The sequence below is a fragment of the Mustela erminea genome, chromosome X (assembly GCF_009829155.1).
Source record: "Mustela erminea isolate mMusErm1 chromosome X, mMusErm1.Pri, whole genome shotgun sequence".
Taxonomy (NCBI): Eukaryota; Metazoa; Chordata; class Mammalia; order Carnivora; family Mustelidae; genus Mustela; species Mustela erminea.
This window is the reverse complement of record NC_045635.1, coordinates 18,039,500-18,046,212: the sequence shown is the minus strand read 5'-3', so window position 1 is coordinate 18,046,212 and position 6,713 is coordinate 18,039,500. Positions and strand designations below refer to the sequence as shown.

Below are 6,713 nucleotides of genomic sequence, written 5' to 3'. Positions count from 1 at the left end.
TTCTTTGTCCATTCATCTATCAATGAACTTCGGTGTTTCCATACCTTGGCTATTGTAAATAATGCTGCTGTGAACATGGAGGTGCATATGTCTTTTTGAGGTAGTGTCTTTTGTTTTCTTGTGATAAATACCCAGAAGTAGAATTGCTTGATCCTATGGTAGTTCTTCCAAGAATTTTATGGTTTCATGTCTAACATTTAAGTCTTTCATCCATTTCTAATTAATTTCTGTGTGTGGTGTAAGATAGTGGTCCAGTTTCATTCTTTTGCATGTAGCTGTCCAGTTTTCCAGAATTTATTGAAGAGACTGTCCTTCCCCCATTGAATATTCTTAGATCCTTTGTCATAAATTGATGATTTATGCAAGGGTTTATTTCTGGACTCTCTCTTATCTTCCATTAATGTAGTGTCTATTTTATGCCAATACCACACTGTTTTGACTACAATAGCTTTATGATATAGTTTGAAATCAAGGCGTGTCATGCCTCTTTTTCCTTCTCTCTCAAGATTTCTTTGGCTCTTTGGGGTTTTTTGTGCTTCCATACAAATTTTAGGATTATTTGTTCTGTTTCTTTGAAAAATGTCATTGAAATTTTGATAGAGATTGTATTGAATCTATATATTACCTTGGGTAATAGGAACAATACTGACTCTTCTAATCCATGAACACGGAATATCTTTCCACTTATTTGTGTCTTCTGCAGTTACTTTCACTAATATTTTGTAGTTTTCAATATACAGATATTTAACCACCTTGGTTAAATTTATTCCTTGGTATTTTATTCATGTAATACAATTGTTAATGGGATTGTTTTCTTGATTTCTCTGATACTTTGTTATTAGTGTATAGAAATGCAACAGACTTTTGTGTATTGATTTTGTATCCTGCAACTTTAGTGAATCCATTTATTACTTCTGACAGTTTTTTTTGATAGAAATATAATTAACTTGCAGTATTAAATTTAGGTGTACAGTATAATGATTCAACAATTCTGTACATTATTGAGTGCTCATTGTGATAACTGTACCCTTAATTTCCTATATCTCTTCCACCCATCCTCCTACCCATTCCACCTCTAACAACCACCAGTTTGTTCTCTGTATCTAAGAGTTTGGAGCTTTTCTTGTGTTTTTTTGGCGGGGAGGAGAGGGGTCTCTTTTTTCCCTTTATTGGTTCATTTGTTTTGTTTCTTAAATTTCACATATGAGTGAAATCGTATGTTATTTGTCTCTATCTGACTTATTTCACTGAGCATTGTATCCTCTAGGTCCATCCATGTTGCAAAGGGCAAGAATTCATTCCTTTTTGTGGCTGGGTAATATTTTATAACACGTGCACATGTGCGCGCGCGCACACACACACACAAACACTCCACATCTACTTTATCCATTCATGTATCTGATCAACTGGGGTTGCTTCCATATCTTGGCTATTATAAATAATGCTGCAGCAAACAAGGGGTACATATATCTTTTAAGAACAGTTTTTTGTTTTGTTTTGTTTTCTTTAGGTAGATACCTAGTCATGGAATTATTGAATCTTGCAATAATTCTATTTTTAATTTTTTGAGGCTGCATCAGTTTGCATTCACACCAGCAGTATACAAGGGTTCCTTTTTCTCTACATCCTTGCCAACACTTGTTATTTCTTATCTTTTTGAGTCTAGCCATTCTGACAGGTGTGAGGTGATATCTCAGTGTGGCTTTGATTTACATTTCCCTGACGATTAGTTGATTAGTGATGTTGAGCAACTTTTCATGTGTCTGTTAGCCTCTGTATGCCTTTGAGAAAATGCCTATTCAGGTCCTCTGCCCCATTTTTTAATGAGATAATTTAGGGGTTTAGGGGTGGTAGAGTTGTATAAGGACTTTATATATTTTGGATATTAACTCCATTAGCAAATATCTTCTCCCACTCAGTAAGTTGACTTTTCATTTGGTTTATGGTTTCCTTTGCTGTGCAAAACCTTTTTATTTTGGTATAGTCCAAATAGTTTAATTTTGCTTTTGTTTCCCTGGTCTGAGGAGACATATCTAGAAAAATATTCCTATGGCTATTGTCATGTAAATCACTGCCTGTATTTTCTTTTAGGAATTTTATGGGTTTTGGTCTCACATTTGGGTTCTTCATCCATTTTGAATTTGTCTTTGCATATGGTATAAGAAACTGGTCCAATTTCATTCTTTTGCATGTATTTGTCCAGTTTTCCAAGAACCATTTGTTGAAGAGACTATTTTCCCCTATTGCATGTTCTTACCTCATTTGTCATAGATTGATCGTACTTGCATGGATTTATTTCTGGGCTTTCTGTTCTGTTGATCAATGTGTCTGTTTTTGTGCCAGTACCATACTGTTGTGCTTACTACAGCTTCATAATATATCTTGAAATCTGTGTTTATTATATCTGCAGCTTTGTTCTTCTTTTTCAGTATTGCTTTGGCTATTTGGGGACTTTTAGAGTTCCATACAAATTTTAGGATTTGTTCTAGTTCTATGAAAAATGCCATTGGTATTTTGACAGTGATTGTATTAAATTTGTGGATTGCTTTGGATAGTATAGATATTTGAACAATATTAGTTCCTCCAGTTCATGAACATGGAGTGTCTTTCTATTTGTGTCATCTTTGTTTACTTTCATCAGTGTTTTATATTTTTTCAGAGTACAGGCTTTTTGCCTCCTTGGTTAAGTTTATTCCTAGATATTTTATTCTTTTGGTGCAATTAGAAATGTGATTGCTTTCTTAATTTCTCTTCCTACTACTTCACTATTAACGTATAGAAATCCAACGTATTTCTGTACATTGATTTTTGGATCCTGCAAATTTACTGAATTTATCAGTTCTAGGTTTTGGGTTTGGGTTTCCTATATACAGTATCGTGTCATCTGCAAATAATGAAAGTTTTATTTCTTCCTTACCAATTGGGATGCCTTTTCTTTCTTTTGGGGGATGGGGGTCTGACTGCTATGGCTAGAATTTCTAGTCCTATGTTGAATAAAAGTGGTAAGAGTGCACATCCTTGTTTTGTTCTTAATCTTAGAGAAAAAGCTCTCAGTTTTTCACCAATGAGGATGATAGCTGGGTCTTTTTCACATGTGGCCTTTATTATGTTAAGGTTTGTTCCCTCTAAACATACTTTAGAGCTTTTATTATGAATGGATGTTGTACTTTGTCAAATGCCTTTTCTGCATTTTTTGAGATGATCCTATATATGGTTTCTATCTTTTCTCTTGTTAATATGATGTATCACCTTGATTTTTGAATTCTGAACCACATCTGCATCCCAAGAATACATCCCACTTGATTATGGTAAATGGTAAGTGACGTTCTTAATGTATTGTTGGATTTAGTTTGCTTATATTTTGTTGAGGATTTTTATATCTGTGCTCATCAGAGATACTAGTCTGTATAGTTCTAACAGTTTTTTTTGGTGGAGGCCTTAGGGTTCTTCATATAGAGTACCATGTCATCTGTAAATAGTGACAATTTTATTTCTTTCCAATTTGGGTGTCCTTTATTTTATTTTATTTTATTTTTTTGCCCAAGTGATCTGGCTAGGACTTACTGCGTTGAGTAAAAGTGACGAATATGGGCATTTTTGTCTTGTTACTGATCTTAGAGGCAGGGCTTTCAGCATTTCACCATTGAGTATGATGTTAGTTGTGCAATTATCACATATGGCCTTTATTATTTTGAGGTATGTTCTCTCTATACCCATTTTGTTAAGAGTTTTTATCATAAACAGATGTTGAATTTTGTAAGTGCTTTTTGTGTATCTACTGAAATGATCATGTGACATTTGTCCTTCATTTTGTGGTATGTCACATTGACTGATTTGCTGATGTTGAGCCATTGTTGCATCCTTATCTTTCTTTTTATTGATCTTCAGGTGTTAATTTTGTATTCTAGATACAAGTCTTTTGTTAGAAATACGCATTATAAATTTCTTCTCAGTGACTAACCTTTTTACTCTCTGTTTTCTTTTTATGAATTGAACTCTGCTTTTGATGCGGTTCAGTTATTATTTCCTTTATGGTTAGTGGTTTTTGCATCTCTTTAATAAAACTTTTGCCTACTCTCACATAGTGAAAATGTTCTATATATTCTTTTAGAAAATTTGTTTTACTTTTCAGATTTAGATCTATAATGCAGCTAGAATTGATTTTTTGTTTTGGTCTGAAGTAGGGGCAAACTTTTTCTTGGACATATGGCTATTTGGATATATGAATATATAATTGATACAGGATAATTTACTGAAAAGACAATCTTTCCCCATTGCTTTTGATGGCCAACTTTGTTTTATATCAAGTAGTCATGTATATAAATCAGTTCTAAATTCTGTCTTCTGTTCAAGTTATCTATATTCTGGCACTAATAGCAAACTTAATTAAGGTTGCTTTAAAATAATGTTTACAACAGCCGTTGCAGCACACTGAGCTCCATAGAGACAGCACCTGGGCAAGTGAGAGCCAGATGGGCACTGGGTGACTCTGAGCCTCACTGGGGAAAATAATTAAATATGGGCAATGGAGATCCTAAGAAGCTGAGAGGCAAAAGGTCATCATATGCATTCTTTGTGCAAACTTGCCAAAAGGAGCACAAGAAGAAACATCCAGAGGCTTCAGTCAACTTCTCTGAGTTTTCTAAGAAGTGCTCAGGGATAGGAAAGACCACATCTGCTAAAGACAAAGGAAAATTTGAAGACATGGCAAAGGCAGACAAGGCCCATAACAAAAGAGAAATGAAAATTTGCATTTCCCCTAAAGGGGAAACAAAAAAGAAGTTCAGGGATCCCAATGCACATTCAGTGCTCACTTCAGCAACACATAGACCAGTGCACCTACACATACACCAATGCACCTAAGAGGCCTCCTTTGGCCCTTTCCTTGATTTGTTCTGAGTATCACCCCAAAATCAAAGGAGAACATCCCAGCCTATCCATTAGTGATGTTGCAAAGAAACTGGGGGAGATGTGGAATAAAACCACCACAACTAACAAGCAGCTGCATGGAAAGAAGCTGCTAAGTGGAAGGAAAAATGGGAAAAGGATATTGCTGCATACTGAGCTAAAGGAAAAACCTGATGCAGCAAAAAACAGGGTTGTCAAGGCTAAAAAAAAAAAAGCAAGCGAAAGGAACAAGAGGAGGAAGACAAGATGAAGAGGATGAGGAGGAGAAGGAAGATGAAGAAGAAGATGAAGAAGTTGGTCCTAGTGCATTTTTTTCTGGTCTGTAATCATGTAAACCCCACTCCCACCCGTCTGCATCTTACTCCTTTTAAAGGAAAAAAATTGAAATGTAAGGCCGTGTAAGATTTGCTTTTAAACTGTACGTTGTCTTTTTTTGCATAGTTAACACACTACTCAATGTGTCTTTAGATAGCCCTGTCCTAGTGGTATTTTCAGTAGCCACTAACCTGGAAATTTGAAAATTTAAATTTCTACATTAGCGGAAATTTAAAGCAGGTTCTTGTTGGTGCCCAGCACAATTAGTTACATATGGGCTGGTAGATTTTTCCATCTTCATTTGTCTCTGATGCAGCTTATATGACATAGTTGTTGTTCTATGAACTCAATACCACTCTGTAATTGCCCAAAAAAAAAAAAAAAGTTACAGCTGTTTCGTTCACATTCTGAATGTTTCTAAGTAAATATAACTAACACACACACACACACACACACACACACACACACACACACACACAAATAGGGGTGGCTGGGTGGCTCAGTAACTTAAACCTCAGACCTCAGACTCTTGGTTTCTACTCAGGTCATGATCTCAGGGTCTTGCAATGGGGGCCTGTGTACGGCTCCACACTCAAGGCAGAGTCGGAGTCTGCTTGGGCTTCTCTCTCCCTCCCCTCCTTCCCCCATATGTGTGCAATCTTTCTCTCAAATAAATAAAATCTTTTTTTTAAGATTTTATTTATTCATTTGATAGACATAGATCGCAAGTAGGCGGGGAGAGAGGCAGGCAGAGAGAGGGGGAAGAAGGCTCCCTGCCGAGCAGAGAGCCCAATGCGGGGCTCGATCCCAGGACCCTGAGATCACAACCTGAGCCAAAGGCAGAGGCTCAACCCACTGAGCCACCCAGGTGCCCCTCAAATAAATAAAATCTTTAAAATCAATAAATAAATAATGCTTGCTATTTTCTAAAACAAGCCCCCTGAATTTATTATTCTTTAAGAGTATCTTGGCTATTTTTCACTTTCGAATTTTTATGTGCCGGTTTCTATGTAAAAGTATTCCAAGATGTTCATTGGGATTGAATTTAATTTTTTGTCAATTTTGAGATTATTGGCATCTTTGTGGTATTTTCTTCCCATCTGTAAATGGTACATCTTCAAGTTGTTTATTCCTTACTTTATTTGAGAGAAATTTTCAATAGCATTTTAAAGTTTTCTGTGAACTGGTCTTGCAATTCATTTGCTTTATTCCCAGGTATTTGGTCCATCTGATTTTACTGGAAATTATATTATTTGCATTTTCATTTTAATTACCACATTAAAATACAGCTGAGTTTTATATTCTGACTTGTGTTCAGAATCCCTGCTATGTTTATCACTTCTAATAATGTGTTCATTTAGTTTAATTTTTGAATGTATTAATATAAGCTCACTTACGACATTTGTTGGGTTTTGGTGATCACCTCTTTTTTATCCCTACTTTTCGGGGATTTTTTTTTTTGACTTCTATTTTTCTTATTGGATCTCACA

At 35.5% G+C, this 6,713-nt stretch overlaps 1 pseudogene; it reads left to right on the top strand.

Moving 5' to 3' along the window:
- The first annotated feature begins 4,518 nt into the window (after positions 1 to 4,518).
- LOC116583511 lies at positions 4,519 to 5,234 on the top strand (annotated as a pseudogene).
- Positions 5,235 to 6,713: the final 1,479 nt, after the last annotated feature.